This window comes from Saccostrea cucullata, unplaced genomic scaffold, assembly GCF_032062105.1.
Source record: "Saccostrea cucullata isolate Sc308-1 unplaced genomic scaffold, CSIRO_AGI_Scuc_v1 ctg2405, whole genome shotgun sequence".
In the NCBI taxonomy this organism is placed as follows: Eukaryota; Metazoa; Mollusca; class Bivalvia; order Ostreida; family Ostreidae; genus Saccostrea; species Saccostrea cuccullata.
In genome coordinates, this window is record NW_026922751.1 from 31,408 (window position 1) to 53,186 (window position 21,779).

Here is a 21,779-nt window from a genome sequence, read left to right on the forward strand (position 1 = left end):
TCATAATATTTCTGATAGAGCTCCATAAATTCCCACCTACCACGCATATTTTCGGCCATTTTTCGAGTCATGCAATGGAGAAGTAAGTAAGCGTCTTCGTGGGAAAGCGCAAATTCGTCTTTTATTCTGGATAAGTCTGCCTTTATTTGTTGCATAAAAAAATCTTCAATATTTTTTGTCTTTTTTCTCATCAGATTTTCAATAGCCTATGTTGAAAGATTTATAACCCACGTTAATATAACAAATTTTAATTGCAAATGTAAATGCACTTTAAAGGAATGTTGTTACAATAATAACTAATAAATAACACCAAGATATAGCAAAATATTACCTTTTTATTTCTTTTCCAACCAAAAAGCATCGCAGAGTGTAATAAGAATCGCAGTATTGCACTAGATAGATATGTAAGCTGCCTTTCTGGTTTCATGCGCCCTCTTTTTGATTCATCTAGGATGTACCCTATATCTCTTGCATCCCTTTCGTCAATTTCTCTGTAGATAGTCATTCAAATGTAAGTCTTCCTATAACTATGTTAATTTTTTTTTTTTACAGATTATAGAAAAAACTGACCAAAGAAAAACGATATATTGTACACATATTTCCATACCTTAATGTTATAAATTGCAATTTTCATATCAGTCTTATCAATTATGACAAAATATTAATATCTTCTTCATATTTTCCCATTGTCTTGTATAATCTTGTCAAGGAATTCACAATATTAATGACATTCAATCACTTTTTGAAATACTATATCCCCCTCCAGTAGATAACTCCAGTTTAAAGTGACTGTACGGCGTATCTCATTTTTTTTACTACTCATAAATGTATTTACTTTTGGAATATTAATAAAATTTTCATAAGTAAATAATTCTGATTATTTCATAAAAATTCATAATTATTTATGGTCTATAAATATCAACATCGCAACGTGTTCGAGCTTCCAAATTCCATGCATGCTATACACGCGCCTGCGTAGTTTTCATAACGAAAACAGCACGGTAAGAGAGGGAAGCCCAGTAGGCCTGCTACATTGACAAAGTCGATCAAAAAAAAAAAAAAAAAAGAAACTGAAAATACAGCTTGAAAAGCAACGTTCCTAAAAACATTTTTGGGAGATTAATATATTCTTTGGATGACGAGACACTCAGGCGGGGCTCGCGAAAGTTCTACGCTAAAGGGTATGTTGATATAAGCTCTCATATCTCGTATCTCCGTGGCTTTCAAAGAAAAAAAAAATCAATTAAATTCAACATAAAAATGCACCAATGACATACACTAGCATAAAAAAAATTATTGCCATATGAAGTGCAAATTGTAATGGAACTGCAGGGAAAACTATGGAACGCCATCACTGCCTTAGAGCAGAACACTACTTTTGCATTGTGTCAACCTTCCATTACATTATGTCAATTCTTTATGACATTAACCCACACTACTATTGCATTGTGTCAACCTTCCATTACATTATGTCAATTCTTTATGACATTAACCCACACTACCATTGCATTGTGTCAACGTTCCATTACATAATGTCAATTCTTTATGACATTAACCCACACTACCATTGCATTGTGTCAACGTTCCATTACATTATGTCAACTCTTTATGACATTAACCCACACTACTATTGCATCCTGTTAACTTTCCTTTACATTATGTCAACTCTTTATGACATTTACACATACTACAATTTTATATCGTCAACTTGCATTTCTTTATGTTTACTTTTCATGACAATCTTAGTTTTTATTTACTGATGTGAAAAGCTCATGCCATACTGTGCGCACTCTTCTACATTATGTCGATTCACTATTACGTTATGCGAACACGGGTATCCTCGGCCTTTATATGAGCATAACGTATTTTTCGCGTTCCGCAAGCACTAAAAATGGCGGGAGAGAAAACGATTCTCAGCGATTTCGGAATGACATCTTTAAATGAAAATTTTAAGCGAGAGATGATTGACAATCTTGAAACATGCAAAGCCTTTACACTGCGACTGTGAATTAAAGTCACGTCGAAATTCAATGGTGTTTACTTTAATCTGATAATTAATAAATCAAATATTATGAGTCGTGCAGCAATATTTTTTTTTCTTTTTATTTTGAATTTTTTTTTTTTTTTTTTTTTTTTTTTTTTTTTTTTTTTTTTTAATAAAAGTCTTAAACTTTGTAGGACATTGCATTAGTTTCACATTAAGTTTAGCTGAATTAAGTTGAAAACTTTTTTCTATAAAACTATAAAGCCTGAGAGCTTCTCCGCTTTCCGTCCTTGGTCTCCAACCATATACCGCCCCCTTCCTTGTTCAAGATTCCCATATCCGCCACTGATATGTGCCCATGCATGCTTACTAAGGCATATTCAATTGATTTAGATGAGCGACTGGTAGATTTTTGTAATAGAATTCTGGCCCTGGAATGATTAAAAAAATTACTAACTCCAGTGACGTAGCATCTTTTTTTGAAAGAGGAGGTCAGCCAGAAAAAAAAAATCATTTACCCAAAAAACTTGACAAGCCAAGAAAAAAAGTACAAGCCCGAAAATCATATTTCGGGGAGAGGGGTCCAACTCCGATCAGTCCCATTTTTCCCCAGATATATTACATTACCCTTAGTGGACTATACTTCAACAAGAAGTGGGGGCGGGGGCTGTACAGTCTCAGTGAACATTACATTTTCTATAGTAAAGTTTGTCTGGGAAAAGAGGGGGGTTGATATTATGTGCCTGTAATTTGTCCTAATTAATCAGGACCCCTCCCCCCTTCTTACCAGTCATTAACACACATTCATTATATACTAGATATACAGCTTTGAGATAATGTGAAATCAGGTAATGAACTTTTGGAATCAACATGATAAAGAGTTAACACAATATAAAGATATTTTTAAATCACATTAAATCACAGAAAGAGTTGACATAACGTAATTATATATCCACATCACGGAATGGAGTTTTGACATAATGTAATAAAGTGTTGATATAATATAAAGATATGTTCACATTATGTTATACAGTTTTTACACCACGTAATAAAGCACTGACATAAAGGTAAGATGTGTTCACCTCACATCATGATGCTCTCGCCGCAAAAAAAAAGATAAACCCATATCACGTAATAATGCTTTGACATAATAGAAATATACACTCTCAAAAAGGAATGGGCTTTTGACTTCATGTAATGATAAGTTTAATTATAAAACACAATTTACTTGACGTAATGCAATTTTGACCTCACATATTAAAGAAATTAAATGAAAGAAACATTCATTTCACGTATTAAAGTTGTAACACAATGTAAACACATTATCACTTCACATAATGAATTTTTTACTTCAAGTTATGAAGTGCTGACATAATGAAAGGATGTATTTACTTCATGTAATGCAGCATTGACATGATGTTAAGATATATTTACATCATCTCCTAAAAAATGGACATAACGTAAAGATATGTTTTCATCACGTAATTATAAATTGACATAATAAATGCATAGTTGTATGCTATAAGGCAGTGATGGCGTTCCATAATTAACTGTGACGTATATTTTCATCACCGGTGACGTACAGTCCCCAGTCTGCAGTACCTGCGATGTAGATCTGAATTCGCTGTGTACTTGAGAGTATTTAGAGAAAATGTAGCATCTAAAGATACGTAAACTTTGTAGAGAAGTTAAATGATACGCATAATATCTTCTACATTCTTAAAACATATGAGAAACCCTGTACATCACGAGTATGATCCATTGGTTTGCTTTCACTGATGTTTGAATTTTACTCAATTTTTTGTTTGTAACTAATCACTGATATGTATACCTATATGAAATACCATTTTTAACAAAAATAGAAACGTGATTTGAAAGATATAGATCTTTTATTTGGGTAGGGGTATCATGTTTACATCCAATTCCCATGGAATTTTGACCCCGCCCCACTCTTTGAAGCCCTTAAAATATACGAGCGCAGATAGGTACAACTTTCTCCTTTGGCTGGTCACTGTATTTTATTGAAATCTACCAATATGTGAAAGGAGAAAATTGTACCTAACTGCGCTCACATTCTATTTTTAAAAAATGTAAAATCTAGCTGGCCTTTTTCATTATGAACAGATCGACGGAACAAGATTTTCTGACGTAAGAATAAATTCATATGCTAATCGAGGCATTGGCGATACTCTAACTGACCAATCATCTAAATGAAATTCGTTACGAGTGAGTACCATAAAAATACTATGGAAACATGCTTGGAATTTTACTGCTCTTCGATAATGTTTTAATGCATTTGAGTCACAGATTAGACACGGATCTACATACTAGTATGTACAATTCCCAAGATAACAGTAAAATTTATATACAGTTACAAACAATTGATAAATGTACATTAGTTTAAAGTTTTGAAGCGTGTTTAGTGAGCAATTCGCTAGGTCTACACGTATTCCTGTTTTTGATTTTGTCTCTTCTAAGTTTACAGATGATCTTCCCAATAAATCTAAGGAATGTTAAGTAGTCTCAGATGCATTTTGTCTCAAGATTTGTACATGTACAAATTACTATTACAACTACAAGCGTTTTGCCATTGACAAAGTGTACATGTACAAAATGATACAGGTAATACTACTAAAGTCAAATAATTCTGCGTACATAATGGAACTACTCTTACTTGTAATTTGACGGCTTATATCGGCCATCGTATATTCCCGAGTATCAGTGAATACAAGTTTCATGTGCATTTCTTGTTCTAAAACCGTAAATGCTGAAAATCCATGCATATTATTAAATATAAACAGCCTTGGCTGACCATTATAAACGTTTGAATTGTAGAAAACTATAAAGATAAATTGACCTAAACCACGTGTCTGTACGTGATAAAATGTAGACGTAGTAAACCAGCATGTTTTGTTGTTCCGTCATCGGATTGGACAATGACTATGTGCGAAATAATAACAATAGCCATATAAGGTCTTCTCCGACATGCATATCCCTCTATTGTACTAAGACCCGCCCATTCTCTTGCCATAAAAGAACATATTCTCACAAACCTGGCCGAATTTAGCTGTGATGGGGTCTAAAAAATCAAAGATAATGCAGTATTCCTTATAATTAAAATGTGTCTGAATTATTGAAACTATTCAAAAGGCGTCGTATTTATTCACTCATGTTTGAAAACTACAAACATCGTTGTAGATTAAATATAATTCGTCGTGGAAAAAGGGGCCCCAGATAGCAGTTATGTCACCTCATCCTTTGAATGAAAAAGCACACGCTGTGCAGCCGTGTTGCAACCACTATTGAAATAACCACCACTATTGAAATAATTATTTCAGAAGTGGTTGAGAGTGCATTTCAATACCAAACATAGGTTGTAATCACTATTGAAATATGACCACTATTGAAAAGCTTATTTCAAGACTGGTGGAGAGTACATTTCAATTACAAACATAGGTTGCAACCACTATTGAAATACGACCACTATTGAAACTAGAGGTACATGTACTGTGAGCAATGAGCTCACTAAATAATACCCCGCCTCCCATATGAATATAATGGTAGTGTCTATGTTTTGTTGAGGGAAAATATGTGTCAGATCAAAAAGTAAAATGGGAAGTGCACAATGGCAAAATGTAATAAAGATTCTGTGAGAGTTTCATCAAATTTCATTCAGTGGTATGAGAGGAGTATGGGATAAGAGATGTGTACCCCAAAGTGTAACAGAGGTCGGATGGACGGACGAACAGACAGATGGACATACCGATTACTATATACCTTCCCGCTTTACAAACGGGGGGGGTGTATAATAATTATTTCACTTTAACACCAAACAGGTTGCAATCACTATTGAAATAATGTTCACTTTTGAAATAAAGATTTCAATAGTGATGAAAATATAGATTTCAAAAGTGATTAAAATATTGATTTCAATAGTGCTTTAAACAATGATTTCATTGGATATTCAAATAACTAATAGTACTGTTGCTGACAATGATTTCAATACCAAAACCACACTGCAAGCTTTAATAAAGTACCCCAATTATTAAAACAAATATAAGGATGAATTGCACATTCTGTTTTCTAACACATTAAACAAATTTAGAGTTTAAAATATGATAACTAAAATTGTTTCATTTTTTGTTGAAATTTTAATTAATACACAGAAACTTTTTTTAACTGACCTACCTATAACTCAAGCATGTATGCAAATGTTATAAGTACGCTCCCGCTGAATCTGGCCGAATCAGCGAAAATCAACAGACAATCAATTAATAATATGCAAGTTTGAAATAATTTTTTAAATATAAAATTCATTTTTCTCATTGATTTTAAATGGAAACTAGAGGTACTGTGAGCAATGAGCTCACTAAATGATACCCCCCGCCTCCCATATGAATAAAATGGCAGTGTCCATGTTTTGCTCTGGAAAATCCAAACTATATGTCAGATCAAAAAGTAAAATAGGAGGTGCACAATGGCAATATATAATAAAGATTCTGTGAAAGTTTCATTAAATTTCCTTCAGTGGTATGAGAGGAGTTGCGGATAAGAGATGGGTACCCCAAAGCGTAACAGACGGACGGACGGACGGAAATACCGATTACTATATACCCTCCCGCTTTCAAGCGGGGGGTATAAAGATCATAAATACATCTAGATGTAGAAATGCAAGAATATCTAGACTACATTTAAAGGCACTTGACGTTACTTATTTTTCTTTTAATAAAAATATACCCCCTACCAAGGAACATCAAGTGCCTGTGACTACATGGAAAAAATGTACGAAGACTGATGATTTTGTGTACAAACTTTCTGATGGAAATGTTTATTTTTAGGTCACCGGAGTACTCTCAGGTGACCTATTGCTATCTGATTTTGTCCGTCTTCGTGCGCCGTGCGTTAAAATTGGAACATTTTCAGCTTCTTCTCTGGAACCACTCAACCAATTTCATCCAAATTTGAAATAAAGCATCTACGGGTAAAGGGGGACAAAAATTTTGAATTTCATGGTCCCTGTCCCCTGGGGCCTGAGGGGTGGGGCCAAAACCCCTTAAATTAATACAATCTTTATAAATATTCTTCTTTACTCATGGACATCAAGCAGTCAAACTGTTTGCATGATTGTATTTAGCATTGAGTCCTCTACCAAAATAGTGAAATTCATGGCCCCAGGGTCAGGGGTTCTAGTGAAGGGGCGGGGATAAATAGATAATATAGTGAAAATGCATAATTGCTTTGAAAATATTTTTCTCTGCTCCTGGGCATTAAATAAACTAAATAAGTACATAGTTATGTTGAATAAGAGTGCCTCTTCCAAAATTGCTAATTTCATGGCACCAGGATCAGGGGTTCTTATGTGCTAGGACGGGGCTATATAGATTATAAGTTAAAATGTATTATTTCTTTGTAAATCTTCTTCTTTGCTCCTGGGTATTAAATGAATAAACAAAACAAAACAAAGTTATGATGAGGAAGGTTGCCTGTTCCAAAATTTTGAATTTCATGGCCCTGTGGTCAATGGTTCTGGTGTTAGGGCTGGGCTCTATCAATTATATAGTGAAAATGCATAAATTCTTTGAAAATCTTCTTCTCTTCTCCTGGGTATTAAACAGACTAACCAAGCACATACTTATGATGAGCAAGAATGTCTGTTCCAAAATTGTGAATTTCATGGCCCCTGGGTGGGGGGTTCTGGGGTTAGGGCCGGGCTCTATTGATTATATAGTGAAAATACATTAATTCTTTAAAAATCTTCTTCTCTGCTCCTGGGTATTAAATAAATTAAACAAGTACATAGTTATGTTACATAAGAGTGCCTCTTCCAAAATTGTGAATTTCATGACCCCAGGATGAGGGTTTCTGGTGTTAGGGTGGGTCTTTATTGAATATATAGTGGAATGCATTATTTCTTTGTAAATCTCCTCTGCTCCTGAGTATTAAACCAATGAACTATGTAGTATGTACATAGTTATGATGAGGAAGGATGCTTCTTCCAGATTTATGAATTTAAGGGCCCAGGGTCAGAGATTTTGTTGTTAGGGTTGGTCTCTAATGATTATATAGTGAAAATACATGAATTCTTCGAAAACCTTTTTCTTTGCTCCTGGGTATTATGCCAATGTTCTAAGTATATATTATGATGATGTAAGGTGTCTCTTCTAAAATGGTTAATTTTCAGGGCACCATGGTTAAGGGTACGGGGGTGTGTGTGTTACATAGTCTGAAAATAAATTAATGCTTTTAAACTGCTTTTTGGTATTAATAAACCATTTATGATGAAAATAAATTATAATAAAATTTCCAGAATTTTGAAATATGTGCTCGCAGGGTCAGTGGTTCCTGTGGGGGGGGGGGGGGGTGGGGGGTGGGGGGGGTGCACAACTGGTTAAGAAATGGAAATACATTTTTTCTGTGTTACTCTGATCTACCTCTGGGTAACCAAAGTAAGCGAGCTAAGTGTATAGTTATTATAGGCAGTAGTGCCTCTTTCAAAATCTTGAATTTCATGGCCTTTGATTTAAAACACGAACCAATCAATTGTACTAAGTTTGCTACATAATACTCAGGTGACCTATAAGGCCTGTGGGCCTCTTGTTTATATAACAAATATAGAATAGAACTGCCGGTCATATTCATAGAATTACCTACACTACAAATATGGATAGTAAATCCAACGTCTACTCGTCAATACATTGAAAGCTTATTTTCTAGGGAAATTAGTATTAGGTTTATTACAGTGTGTTATTTCAATAGTGATTAAAATGTGGTAGTTTTTTGAAATGTATTTTCAACTTCTTTTAAAATAATGATTCACAAGTAGTCGTAACTTTAATAGTTAATTCAATACGTCTTTTAATGTAGTTTTAGTTATGGGTTATAAGCCTCTATCAAAATAATTATTTAAATCACTTTTGAAATCATTATTTTAATCATTTTTGAAATCTTTATTTCAGTAGTGAACATTATTTCAAACGTTTCCATTTCTAATTTTTTTCTCTGTGATAACTCTTTGAAGTAATCGGAGTTAATTTCTTGATAATTATGCTGGAATGTAAATTAGGCAGGTAGATAGGTTAGGAGCTAAGGAGGCCTAATATGCAAGCAAATTTCGTGCGCATCTGTCTCTGTGCCTGACGTTAAGGAGGCAAATATGCATGTAAATCTTGTGCGGCTGCCTTTGTGTTTGACATCAGTGGGCGAGGACTGGTGAAATGGCATGCTCGTGTAATTTAAATCCATGTCTACATTTTTAAAGTCTAAATCTATAATTTATTTCACAATGAAATGAAAATATTCCCGTTATGCAAATTATCCCATGTTTCCCGCTATCGTTGATGCCTTGGCATACTATACTAACTAGACAGTGATTCCTTCAATCAATAGTGGTTGAAACTTGTTTTATGTTTTGAAATGCAATCAGAGCCTCTACTGAAATCTTTATTTCAAAATTAAACATTATTTCAATAGTGGTTGCAACCTATGTTTGGTTTTGAAATGCACTCTCAACCACTACTGAAATAATTATTTCAATAGTGATCGTATTTCAATAGTGGTTACAACATATGTTTGTTATTAAAATGCACTCTCAACAATTATTGAAATAATTATTTCAATAGTGGTTGCAACACAGCCGTACTGTCACTTTAAGGTAAGTCACTCCTCAAATTTGTTATATCAAGGATTTTTTAGGAAGTATATTTTGGATAAGTACTCATATAGTATTACTCAAACTCGCAGAGAAAATAGGAAGTCAGTGCACATCTTACTGATCTATGGTACAATTAAGTTGACCTTTTTGCACTTAAATTTTAACTCTTTGATTTATTACTTTATCTCTAATTTTATTTTATCAGATGTTACTACGTTAATAAATTTAATCTTATTTTACATAAAATAGTTTGAATAATATTTATCATTGAACATATCTTGCAAATTAATGCGCGTTTATTATTGTGTGACCTTTTTGCACTAAAAAATAACATATTTGTGGTATTGAAAAACTAAATAGGCAATAAAATATTTTCTTATATCAAGCTTTTTAGGAGTTAAGTGCTGATCAGTCACAAGTATCGAGTAGTTTAAAATAATGAAAGAAAAAGTTGAGGTCAGTGATGTTAATTTTGAAATATTGGTCAAAATATGTGATTTTCAGGCAAAAAATGGTGTAAATTTTATCCTGACTTCTTTAATATATCTTCATTTCTTGGCAAAGTTTGTTGAGGGAAGGTGTATAACGTGTTCTAAAAATATAAATTAAGACCTATATTAAATATTCCTGCAAAATCACAACGGAAAATATTCTCCGAGTAAAAGTATGTGAGGCTAAAGTTTCAAGACATTGAATTTAATAAATGTGCAGATTTACAGAAATTTCTGCTGAATATCCTTCCACAACAAGAAATAGTCCCTCATAAATCTTGCTTCTTTGTAGATTTTTAAGCAGTTTTTTCGATGAATGTTAAAAAATTTACATTGTTGAATATAAATATTTTATAAAAATTGAATTTTAATAACTATTTTTTAAGTAAGTGGTTCTGCATGAACTTTTCTAAAAAGCTGACGAGTGACTTACCTTAATGTATATATAAGTAAGAGGAACAAGAAGTGTTGGTGAAACATTGATGTCCCCGTAAAGCAGCTTGAAGAGGTTCGCTCCTCAGCTTTTCAGCAGATTTTTGTTCCGTCTTAAAATATTCTACATAACGTTTTAGTTCTTACAACAAGAGGCCCATGGGCCTTATAGGTCACCTGAACATTATGCAACAACTTTCCAGTGATTGAATTTGATTCATGTTTTAAGCCAGATGCTATGGCATTTACAATTTTGAAAGAGGGACCATTGATCATCATAACAATACACTTAGCAGTTGCTTAGTTTGTTTACTTAATACCCATACGCAGGGTAGGGGAACAAAAAATGCATTTCAACTAATCAGTAATATTCAGCAATAATCAGTAGTGCCCTTACCACACATGGACCCCTGACCCTTAGGCCTTGATATGTGATGAATACCAAGGAGTAGATTTCAAACCATTCATTCATTTTCAGTATATAAGTACAGCCCCCCTCTATGGTACCCCTGACCCTGGGGCCTTGAAATTCACAATTCTGGAAGATTAGGGCCCTTGTCTATCATAACTGTATAGGTAGTTCATCTGCTTAATACCCTGGAGCAGAGAAGAAAATTTTCAAAAATTTAATTTATTTTCACTATATAATCAATAGAGCCCCGCCCTAACACCAGAACCCCTGACTCTGGGGCTATAAAATTCACAATTTGAAAGAGGCATTCTTGCTCATCATAACTATGCACTTAGTTAGTTTATTTAATTTCTAGGAGCAGAGAAGAAGATTTTCAAAGAATTCATGTATTTTCACTATATAATCTATATAGCCCCACGCTAACACAAGAACCCCTGACCCTTGGGCCTTTAAATTCATAATTTTGGTAGAGGCACTCTTGCTCATCATAACTATGCACTTAGTTAGTTTATTTAATACCCAAGAGCAGAGAAGAAGATTTTCAAAGAATTCATGTATTTTCACTATATAATCAATAGAGCCCCGCCCTAACACCAGAACCCCTGACCCTGGGGTCATGAAATTCACAATTTTGGTAGAGGCACTCATGCTCATCATAACTATGCACTTAGTTAGTTTATTTAATACCCAGGAGCAGAGAAGAAGATTTTCAAAGAATTCATGTATTTTCACTATATAATCAATAGAGCCCCGTCCTAACACCAGAACCCCTGACCCTGGGGCCACAAAACTAACAATTTTGGTAGAGGCACTCTTGCTCATCATAAATATGCACTTAGTTAGTTTATTTAACACCCAGGAGCAGAGAAGAAGATATTTGAAAGAATTCATGTATTTTCACTATATAACCAAAAGAGCCCCGCCCTAACACCAGAACCCCTGACCCTGGGGCCATGAAATTCATAATTTTGGTAGAGGCACTCATGCTCATCATAACTATGCACTTAGTTAGTTTATTTAATACCCAGGAGCAGAGAAGAAGATTTTCAAAAATTTAATTTATTTTCACTATATAATCAATAGAGCCCCGCCCTAACACCAGAACCCCTGACCCTGGGGCCATAAAATTCACAATTTTGGTAGAGGCACTCTTGCTCATCATAACTATGCACTTAGTTAGTTTATTTAATACCCAGGAGCAGAGAAGAAGATATTTGAAAGAATTCATGTATTTTCACTATATAACCAAAAGAGCCCCGCCCTAACACCAGAACCCCTGACCCTGGGGCCATGAAATTCATAATTTTGGTAGAGGCACTCTTGCTCATCATAACTAAATGCTTAGTTTATTTTATTCCCAGAAGCAGAGAAGAAGATTTTCAAAGACTTCATGCATTTTCACTATATAATCTATAGAGCCCTGCCCTAATACCAGAACCCCTGACCCCGGGGCCATAAAATTCACAATTTAGGAAGAGGCACTCTTGCTCATCATAACTTTGTACTAAGTTGGTTTATTTAATACCCAGGAGCAGAGAAGAAGATTTTCAAAGAAATAATACATTTTTCACTGTATAATCAATAGGGCCCCACCCTAACACCAGAACCCCTGACCCTGGGGCCACAAAATTCACAATTTTGGAAGAGGCTTTCTTGATCAAATGTTAATGCACGACGCACGACACACGACGACGGACGAAAACAGATAGCAATAGGCCACTTGAGTTTGCAATAATGCATTTTCACTACCTACTTATTTGGCCCCGCCCTAGCACTAGAACCCCTGATCCCAGGGCCATGAATTAAAAAAATTTGGCAGAGGACTCAATTTTAATTACAATCATGCAAACAGTTTGACTGCTTGATGTCCATGAGAAAAGAAAAAGATTTTTAAAGATTGCATTAATTTTAGTGGTTTTGGTCCCACTCCTCAGGCCCCAGAGGGGCAGGGATTATGAAATTCGCAATTTTTGTTCCCCTTCACCCATAGATGCTTTGTGCCAAATTTGGTTGAAATTGGTTCAGTGGTTGCAGAGAAAAAGCTAAAAATGTTCAAATGTTAAGGCACAACGCACGACGCACGACGACGGACGAAAACGGATAGCAATAGGTCACCTGATTTTACTCAGGTGACCTAATAAATATTGATTCTTTAATTCTTATTAAACTACATGTATATTCAATTAAGGACGTTCGATCCTGTGCTTTTTAGTCGATTTTATCTGCACCTTTATTTCTAAAATTCTAAAATTATTTTTAACTTCTAATATTAAATCTGGATTCTACAATTCAAATTGAAATAGATTCGATGAAAAAACCGCGAATAAATTCCATTCAAGTAAGCCAGGAACTATATTTTGTGGCGGAATGTTTTTTTAGAAGAAAATGACAGAAAATTTTTCCCTTTTGAACTTTTAACAGTACTGTTAATTTTAGATTCCTAAGTTGCTCACAAAGCTTTTTTTGCAGTAAAATGTGTTATGCTGGTTCTGGAATATCTATTAATTTATTTCTTATGAATTTTTTCATCGATTTATGACAATATAGTAAATATATTCTTTAAAAAAAAACGCAAAAAATTGAACCAATTTTAATATAATATTGACACATTTTCATTAATATCTAAAACTTTACACTTTTGATATTCTTTTCTGAAAATATAAGATAACTTTGACCTGTCTGCTCCAATTCAGCAAAAGTTTAAGACTTTAAAATAATTTTCTTGCTTATTAAATTTTCAATGTCAGAAAAATCACATTTTGTGAGTGCATAAAGGTCAAATAATTGATTATGCAAAGTAATTTGAAAATTTTTCTTTGTCACGATTTTAAAGTGTCTTTTCTAAAATAGACTTATAGTTTATTTTGTCCCATTCTTTATTTGGATAAAAATATTTGAGAGAAAATGTCGAAGATGTAAGTTTTGATTAAGACACAAATTTTAGTGCAAAAAGGTGATATCAAATGTACTGTAGCGCCAAAAGAAGCATATTGACCCCCATTTTTTGATATGATCTTTAAGCTATGTGTGTAGAATATAAAAATATACTTGACAAAAATGTTTAAGACTTTAAATATCAGGAGCCAAACATTTAGTGAGGAACTATTTTTTGTTTCGGAAAGTTTTGTAAGAAGAAACAAGAGGCCCATGGTCCACATCGCTCACCTGAGTAACTTTGTAGATGCCTTTTTTTTTTACAAGCTTTTCCCTCTTTTTATATCTATTGCCTCCCCCCCCTTCCGTCTTTATTTTAATAATTTATAATCTATTCTACCCAAGATGCTTCCACATAAATGTCAAATTTTATGGTGCTGTGGAACTTGAGAAGATTTTTAATGGTAATTTTTATATTTAAATTTTTGATTTTTAAAGATATTCCCTGTATATTTCTATGTAAAAGTTGGATTCCCTAATGTGGCCCCGCCCAACCCCCGTCAGTCATGATTTTAACAAATTTAGAACGTACTATCCCAGGATGCTTCCACGTAAGAGTCAGCTTTTATGACCCAGTGGTTCTTAACAAAATTTTTAAAAAAGGTTTTCCTATATTTTTCTATGTAAAACTAGGATTCCCTATTGTGGCCCCGCCCTATCCTCGGTAGGTCATGATTTTTACAATTTAAAATATACACTATCCCAGGAAGCTTCTACATAAGTTTCAGCTTTTATATTCCAGTGGTTCTTGAGAAGAAGAATTTTAAAGATATTTCATGTATATTTCTATGTAAAGCTTAGATTCCCTATTTTGGCCCTGCCCTACACCCCCCGGGGGGGGGGGGGGTTCACAATTTTTACAATTATGAATCTACACTATTCCAGAATGCTTATACATAAATGTCAGCTTTTATGACCCGGTGGATCTTGAGAAGAAGATTTTTAAAGATTTTCCCTATATATATATATGATCGGACGGGCGACGAACAATGGATGATCAGAAAAGCTCACTTGAGCTTTCAGTATTGTTAAGTTTGGATTCCTTTTTTACAAGCAGCCTGCACATAGAGTAATTTTGTGCCGTGAAATGTTCTATGCTGGCCCTAATGAAGGATATTGATTTAACGAACAGTATTCAATATCATCCAACAATAGTAGTCCATAAATATTACAAAATAGAAGCAGAGCAAACACAGACCTCTAAAACATAAGAGGTGGGATCAGGTACCATTCGTTCACTCATTCGAAGTTTTCACAGACGATGCAGGGATGTTATTCAGGCATGGAGAGGCCACACAAAGAATTGAGAATCGTTGGATGATTGTCATTATTGAATTATTGAATTAAACAAATTATGCAAATTACTGTATGTGGAAATTCAATCTGATCAGGAGGGTATCCATATTTGTTCATCTTGTTCTTCTGTCCAAGTGAACATTTACCATTATTTTTTTTTTATATTAAATGTGTTATTAATTTACCGAGAAAATTATGTGATTTATTTTGATTAAATATACTTTTTAGAATTCCGAATCATAAATGTTTTTCATAACCCTTAACATTTTTTGATGAGAATTGGTTTTGTATTTTTTCTTTCAAAAAATGTTTTTAAAATGTTTTTTGTCTTCGGTTGACTGTGACCGTTGCTAAAATATTGTTGCATACATGTACAGTACATGTCATACTGATGCTTCTGCTTCACTCTGTTCTTATTAGTGTGGGAAATAAGGAACATAAATGGTAAAATATTAACTACTTGTACCTCCCACTATATTCAAGGATGTCTGTAGTGAACCATACCAGCAATTAACAATTTTTGACCACAGAGCAAATCGTATCTTGTCACTGGTTGTCCACTAAAAAAAGACTAAGGTTATAGTAGTTCTGAAAAGTTTAAATTACAATTGATGTACAACCCTGCTTTGGTAATAAATTAATCCTGTGGGATTACTGTGGTCTTAAATTAAATTGTAAATACAGTACAGGCAACGCGGATCCCGTATTTCCCGCGCCCCGCCGCGGTATTATCACAACGCGGTATTTGGCCAGGTGAGACAGGTAAACCGCGTTCCCTCCGCGGGAAATTCATCACCTACCTGTCCCCGCCGCGGTTAAATCATCGATCAATTACTGACAATTAGTATCGTAAACAAACGGGAGTTATCTCCCCGAATTGTAATTTGCGAATTTTCCCTGTAACAAAAAAGAATGACACTGTGTGTTTATTAATAAAAGTATTTTCATTTATTTGCTATGAATAGAACTTATAATAAACTAATAAAAGAAATAGGCTTATTTTTGTTTCTAAAATTACATATCAATCTTTGAAATTGAATAGAAAATTTTATTAAATGGTTACGTCTTTGCAATTGGTTAATTATTTTGTGTTATTAAGATTCTATCAAGAAACAAATTTAAATACTAGAAATTTTAATTCGTTTTTTTTTAATCTTCATATTATATGCAAACTGTAATAAATGTTGAACTCAGACTATTTAAGTATCGATAAACGATTTTCAGCATTCATTTGAAAAAAAAAAAAACAAGTGTACATCTTTAAAAAAATGTACATCTTCATGTTGTTTATATTCTTCCCCCAAATTTAGAACCCTTAATTTAATTAATTTCGATTTATTGTATGTAAAATGTACAGGCATTTTTCTTAGTGTCAAATTACCGGAAAACATTCGATGACGAGCGTTTGCAGTTACATGTAGTGGGCACATGAACTTAAATTTTCTTTATCCAAGATATCAAGAAAAAAATTCTTTTCTTTTTTATTTCTCATCGTTTATGTTCTGTTCCCAAATTTAGAAAACTTTTCTTTAATTTATTTCCCTTTTTTATATAAATCTGCAGGCATTTTTCTCAAATTGTCATATAGCCGGAAAGCATTCGATGGCGAGAGTTAACTTTGAGCACATGAAATTTATACAAGAGATGAAGAAAAAATATCGCTTTTTCACCTTCATATTAACATGTAGGCCTATTACTTTTGTAAACAATGTCTTTCTTTTTAATTTTAATATTTCTCGATTTTCATGTTCAATAGATAAGATAGGATGTGCACGTGTAATGATAAACTTCACAGACGAAATTAAATCAAAGTAGGGGGGATTACACTTAAATTTTTTAATAAATATTCAATGCAAAAATTCATATACTTTTGTTTTCTTTGACAAATTCTGTTTCTTTGTGTATTAAAGTATTAGCCGCGATCATTTCCTGTGTATAGGGATTAGCAGTGCCAGAGCAGGAAACGACATGCCCTGGGGGTTTCACACCTGTCTTAGAGTACCTTGGGTAACGCTTTAAACAAACTTTTAAAACAAATTAATAAAGTATTTGGTATTAATTAGATCAAATAATGATCTATTTTTATGTTATTTACGTGTCTGTTTATATCTGTACCAGTTAGTAGATTGAAAGAGAGAGAGAGACAGGAGAGAGAAAGAAAAATATCACAATATTAAGGCACGTGGATGATCGTTTTTCCTCTCTTTTGATCGGTATATTTAATTTCTTAAGTCGAATAAAACTACCGCTGGTTTATCAGTTTATTGACCATTTGTGGATTTTGTCTAAGTTTAATTGTTATTTACCGAGAGACTTGTTTATGATCCACTTTCTTCTTTCGTTTAGCATATGTACATGACATGCACTTTGAATTACTTCCCTTTTTGTCGCCAGATTAAAACGAACAGATTTTGGTGGTAAAATAAAATGTATTTTTGTCATAACATTTGATTAAAAAAACATGAGCTACACATAAAACAAGATTTTTTTCGTAGGAAAAACACATACAGGTTATACACTCAGGTAACATCCTGTGTATATAGGTAGTATACACAACACAGAGTCGTTCCCTCGGACGGTGTGTTCCCCGAATGGCTACTCGGAAAAAACAACAAGTAATTATCACACTCAATTAAGGGGCCCTCTAAGGGGTACAGGTAGATTTACCTGTGTTTACCTGGATAAGCAATATTTTATAAATCAGATATATTCATTCAATTTTATTTTAATGAAGAGTTTTTTTGTCCGAAATATACTGAATAAATATAAATACATGTAGATAAAATTAAGATTTAAGAGAAATTATATTTTTATTTGTACTTTAATTTATTTTTTTCCAAAGTATTCAATGGTATTGATTGAGGATTTACAAATTAGTATCCCCTTTTTGTGCTACGTTTTCAAACTCTTTTAAATAAATCAATACAAATGATTTTTTTTTCTTAAAATAATATAGATATTTTTGTATGATAAATAAAGTGTTTCTATAAAGTTTTGTCGAATTTAATTCATTAATTTATCATTTTTAATTATAAAAACATTCTTTCAAGTCATCATCAAAAATAGAAGTTTATCTTTCAATTTTAAAATAAATATACAGACTCTGCATCTGAACTTCTTCACCTTGGATAGTGATCCCTTAGTTGTGATGAAACATATAAAGATGGACTAAATAAATTGTAAATATTGTAAATATGTGTGATATGAAAGTGAAACAGTGCTATTTAATATATAATGTGAAAATCAGTGCTGCTTAACAATAGAACTTCAAGATAATTTATAGTTTTTAATGTGTTTTGTGCTTGTAAAATTAATTATTAAAAAAAATATGTATAAAAAATATTACTTCATATTAGTGCTAAAAAAATGAATTAAAAATCCATTTTCTTTTATTTGAATTCTGGTAAATTATTCATACAAGTAAGTACCTGTATCCCTTACAGGGCCCCTTAATTGAGTGTGATAATTACTTGTTGTTTTTTCCGAGTAGCCATTCGGGGAATAAACCCCTCGGAGCTTCTCAGCCGCTTCGAGTAAGCTCCACTCCACACCAAACTTACCTGAGGAAAACCGAACGGTTACACAGACACCTGAAAACTTGAAGCATTGTAACTTGCTGATTAAAATAAATTAATATCTGTGTTGTGTGTTTAAATATTTTAAGGGCCCATATTTGTGTTTGAGTTTTATTTGAACCGGAGAAATCTGAAATTGTTCATGTTCATAGACATGATTTTAGTAATTGTCGAAAAGAGCAGAAAATAGAAATACATTCAAATTCTAGCTATGATATTATTGATGACTTGTGATTATTTTATTAACAATACACCCCCCCCCCCCCAAAAAAAAGTCGATATTTAGTTTATAGTCTTACAGTGTAGCGCATAATAATGGAGCAACCGTATTCCTACACTTACACGTGTTTTGTTAAATTTTAATTGTAATTATGTATCACGATCAATCATCGTTTTTCATGCTATTATTTATAACAGAATGTACACAGTAGTAAAGGTATTTTTCTAAACGAAACCAAATGACAGATATAATCTCGCAGATAAATAAACACATAGCTACATGTAACTGCAGCTGCACGGGCTAATTGTTAACACCGGATTACAACTGCATATAAAAAGAAGCGATATCATGGCATTCTTTAAATTTTAATTATACCTTTTTAGCAATTTGAAGATCATTTGAGGTGGCATTATTGATTTTGAAAAAAAATATATTCGATAAATTATTCGACTTTATTTTATCCTATACATGTATTTCTGCTAACAGGCGTGTTTGAGAATTATTTTTGAGTGACTATTGGAAAAAAAAAGATGTTTTTTTTTGTCAAACAATTTGATAAAACTTAAAAATGAATTTGTAAAGAATCCATGTAATGGTATATATCTATGATTTTAATGTGGTCGTAATCTTCTCTCCCCCCACCCCCCCCTTTCCACACGATTAAAAATCGAAATACTTTACAGGTAAGGAAACCTAAGCTGAAGAATAACGGTAGCTGGCCCCGCCGCGGTGTAAACACGGTCTCAGGTAGCACCGCGATCAAAACCCGCGACGGTGTAACGCGGAAAGGATTAATACACCGCGGAGGGGACGCGGTCTAATACGGGATCCGCGTTGTCTGTACTGTAGATAAAGTGTAAAGTATATACCTTATACACCTTTTCCACGAAGTCCGAATGTTAATTTGAGGTTTAAGTTGGATATAGACTTAACATATAACAATCAGGACGGAATCACCTTGCAATCAGGTGGTTAAAAGAGATCAATTTCAGAAAAAAAATTATCAATTTTTTTTACTCTAAAAACGACGTGTATAAAAGTAATATTCTGGGTTATTAAAATTACTACCTTAAAAGTGTCAATTTTTCGTAAATTTTAAATTTAAATGTAAAAGCAAGAAATTGTTCAGAAATTGGTAGATAATCACTTTGGAATACTAGAAGTAATTGATGTGAAATATCTGACGGAGACAAATTTAAATCAGAAAATGCTAATTGCGTGTTTAAAAAGCTTACTCGTCTTTAAGCGGACGATTTCCTGCTTCTGCTTCATGGTTTTTACCACCAATCGGACATCGGCATGTTGGACATTTTGATTTTACCCATGCTTTTCCACACTAAAAAGTAAAAATACTTAAAACAAGAGGCCCACGGGCCTTATAGGTCACCTGAGTATTGTGCAACAACTTTCAAACAATTAAATTTGGTTCGTGTTTTAAACCAGAGAGGCCATATTCGCAATTCATAATTTTGAAAGAGGCACCATTGCTTAACATAATTATAGACTTAGCATGCTTACTCTATTTACTTAATACCCAGAGGTAGATCAGAGTAACATTAAGAGAAAATGCACTTCCACTTTATAACCAGTTGTGCATCTCATCCCAAAGGAACCACTGATCCTGGGGCTACATATTTCAAAATTTTACAAATTTTATCATAAAATGGTTTATTAATACCAAAGAGCAGATTTCAAAGCATTAATTTATTTTCAGACAGTGTACCCCCCCCCCCGACCCAGGGAGGGGCATAACAAATAACCATTTTGCTAGATACACCTTTCTTCATCATAGATATATATACTTGGATCATTGGCATAAAACCCAGGAGCAAAAGAAAGATTTTCAAAGAATTAATGCATTTTCACTATATGATCAATACAGCCCCGCCCTCACACCAGAACCCCTGACCCTGGGGCCATAAAATTAACAATTTTGGAAAGGGCACTCTTGCTCATCATAAGTATGTGCTTGGTTAGTTTATTTAATACACAGGAGCAGAGAAGAAGATATTCAAAGAATTTTATAAAAATAACTATTTACTTACATAGTTAATTTAATACCCAGATGAAGAGAAGAAGATTTTCAAAGAATTAATGCATTTTCACTGTATGATCAATAGAGCCCCGCTCTAACACCAGAACCCCTGACCCTGGGGCCACAAAATTCACAATTTTGGAAAACGCTTTCTTGCTCATCATAACTATGTACTTAGTTAGTTTATTTAATACCCAGGAGCAGAGAAGAAGATTTTCAAAGAATTAATACATTTTTCACTGTATAATCAATAGGGCCCCACCCTAACACCAGAACCCCTGACCCTGGGGCCACAAAATTCACAATTTTGGAAGAGGCTTTCTTGATCAAATGTTAATGCACGACGCACGACACACGACGACGGACGAAAACAGATAGCAATAGGCCACCTGAGTTTACTCAGGTGACCTAAAAAACAAACAAAAGAAAAAAGCATATGGAAATGAAATAAAATTGACAAAATCCTTAATCTTTATAATATACATGTTATATGTACATATGAGTCTTCTTTTCAAATTTAGTTAAGACTATGATTTTACCACAAAGTAACGACAATTATTTGTTTAATTTTCACATTTAACTTACTTCTCCTATGAAGTATATATGATCGTTAGGGCAAACTAGAAAATAAATATTGCATAAATATTAAAATATATTGTCAAAAACAATTGTACAACAATTTAAAAAAATTAAAGATTTGCTTTACTGAATTCCTCATATGTCGTATCTCGCTCATTTTAAGCAAATTA

At 33.3% G+C, this 21,779-nt stretch overlaps 1 long non-coding RNA gene across 1 annotated transcript; it reads right to left on the minus strand.

Annotated features, from left to right (window-relative positions):
- Positions 1-48: 48 nt before the first annotated feature.
- LOC134262351 (uncharacterized) lies at positions 49-20,308 on the minus strand. Its single transcript, XR_009991001.1, has 3 exons — positions 20,231-20,308; positions 332-491; positions 49-206 (listed from the first exon to the last, which is right to left on the minus strand). It is a non-coding gene; the product is annotated as an uncharacterized LOC134262351 (long non-coding RNA).
- Between the last annotated feature and the right edge of the window lie 1,471 nt (positions 20,309-21,779).